Below are 2,894 nucleotides of genomic sequence, written 5' to 3'. Positions count from 1 at the left end.
GTCTATAGTCTAGTCTATAGTCTAGTCTATAGTCTAGTCTATAGTCTAGTCTATAGTCTAGTCTATAGTCTAGTCTATAGTCTAGTCTATAGTCTAGTCTATAGATCATGCAATTTTTGTAAAAATTTAAAGTTTCCATGACTGATATACATATATGTTGATATTTAGGTGTGTATGTATTACGTGCCTGTGTATAGGTGTTCAATAATGAGTGTGTGAATGGTTTTTTAAATGGTTTTTGTTTGCTTATATGTTCGTATGTATTTGTTTTTGAAATCTTAACAGTTTTTCCATTAATTTCCGAATCATTCATACAATTCTTAACCCCCTCCCCCGCCCCTTTGAACAGGCAACATCACCACCTTTTAGTAAATATTGAAAATTGTTTAATGGTTGTTACTTAATTTAGAGTACAAAACTTGTACATAAATATCTATTAAGTTTCATTCCCTCAAAAATTTTGTTGAGAATCTGAAGACCGACACTCATACTCACACACACATACTTGTAGGTCTGTATTAATGATTTCATTTGAAAAGTCTGTTGTTTTATGAATAGAAGGGTATGCATGTAGGTGTGAAATGTGAGTTAGTTATTTAGTTAGTTAGTTAGTTAGTTAGTTAGTTAGTTAGTTAGTTAGTTAGTTAGTTAGTTAGTTAGTTAGTTAGTTAGTTAGTTAGTTAGTTAGTTAGTTAGTTAGTTAGTTAGTTAGTTAGTTAGTTAGTTAGTTAGTTAGTTAGTTAGTTAGTTAGTTAGTTAGTTAGTTAGTTAGTTAGTTAGTTAGTTAGTTAGTTAGTTAGGTAGTTAGTTAGTTAGTTAGTTAGTTAGTTAGTTATAACAAGAAACTTTACTTCTCTTTTTGTCCCACCCTATTGTTATGGTTAGTATGTCTGTATGTTAATTTCCTGCTAGAATGTTTTCATTCATTTAAAGAACATTTTAATTGAGATTTGTGCAATATTGTGGAAAATTGAATTTTGTTAACAATTGATTGTTTTACTACAACTAGGAGCTCCAGCTGTCTTGACAAAAGTGCTACTAAACGTTTACTACCATAACATTAGTTTATAATTTGGAACATTTTACTGCAAATTGAAACATTTTGATTGATAAGTTTTCGAAAGCAGTAAACAATAATGTTGTAAAGTTCTTTAGCAAATAATTTTACAATTACTTAATTGTTTTAATCATACTATAAAATGGAATGTAAATTTTCGTAAGGATTTAAAGTGAATGTGTCAACAACACTGACAATGATTCGACTGTTTTTATAGTATCTGAACAACATATTAATGTAGTCTCTTACAATAGATTTATGGGAAAGATATCAGTTCTTGTTATAAAGTTGTTAAATTTATATTTTAAAAAGTCGTAATTATTCAAAAAAAAGAACTAGTTCATCCTGTTGGTTAAGCAATTATTAATTTATTTTTTTTTTAATGCGACTACATGTAGATACATTTATATAATTGTTCTTTTTTAATCATAAAATCCCTATATGATTTACAATTTAAATTAGATTTCTTCCTATTATTAGTAGTAATACGACGCATTACTATACATTTGAAATCATAACATGAGACCATGATTTTAACTAACATTTAAAAGGAAACTGTATTGTATCATAGGAACAGGGTAATTTTTTCAGAGAACCTCAAAGAATAATTAGCTGCAAGTTAAAATTAGTGTTTTTTCTTTCCAAGAATTATGTAAAAAAGTAATTTACTTTGGAATACCATTAAACAAATACACCCTCTTTTATGTAATGAATAAAACATTTATGTATTTGTGTGTATGTATGTTGATGTTGTTGATGATTGCAACACAGATATTTTAGACAAGAGGAAAATTCCTCTAGTGTAATGTATGTAGATCAACGTACATATGTGTTGATGCATAATTAAGTAAATTATTATCCTGCGTTTTGAGGTGGCTGTCCCAGGTTAGTGATTATAGCTAAGACTGGAGTATTTCACTCAATTCTTCATATAAGCAGAAACTTTAGATGACATTTACTTTATTTAAATGGTACTTTTTAAATTATCAATAATATAATACTATTTCGTCCTTAAATGGACATTTTTGCGCTTTCCATTAAAGCATTTCATATTATATTGTTCTACTACTGCACGTGTGTATTAAAAAAAAATTAGGTCAACTGGTTATTAAAATCAAATCAAACATTCGTATAAACAAACTTAATAAAAAACAAACTTGTAATTGTATTTGAATGCACAGCTACACATTTTTGTAAATCCTTTTTTTTATATTCAAACCTAATAACAAGTTTATTGCCCCACACGTTTAACATACAAAAATTCTATGAAAAACTTAACTCAACATAAATGAAATTATCAATTTTGTTTTTAACTCTTGTATATGCAACAGCCCAAATTACCACATGCCTAAATGATTTTGACCATAAAAACTATTTTAATTACATTTATACTCTCTCATTTATACACCGACAGTAAAAGAGAAAAGTTTTTGTTTATTTTCATATATTTGTTTTCAAATTCAATCATGCAATCAAATAAAATTAATGTTGCAAAAAGCAGTAAATTGTGAAAAATTCACATACTTATGTAAATTGCAGTGAAAAATTTATTTATATTTAATTCAATTTATTACTTAATAAGCATTTAACTACTTATTGGCTAGATAGTAGCCGAGAAAAACTGAAATTATATTAATTTTAAACTATTATTCATTTATCCCTTTTATTGGAAAGAAATTCAGTTCAATAGACAATTTTTTTAGTTAAACTAGAACTTGTTTTACTTCAATCCTAGTTCAGTTCTAGTTCAGTTCCAGTTCAGTTCTAGTTCAGTTCTAGTTCAGTTCTAGTTCAGTTCTAGTTCAGTTCTAGTTCAGTTCTAGTTCAGTTCTAGTTC

This window comes from Lucilia cuprina, chromosome 2 (assembly GCF_022045245.1).
Source record: "Lucilia cuprina isolate Lc7/37 chromosome 2, ASM2204524v1, whole genome shotgun sequence".
NCBI classification, from domain to species: domain Eukaryota; kingdom Metazoa; phylum Arthropoda; class Insecta; order Diptera; family Calliphoridae; genus Lucilia; species Lucilia cuprina.
The sequence above is the reverse complement of the archived record's forward strand: the minus strand, read 5'-3'. Positions refer to the sequence as shown.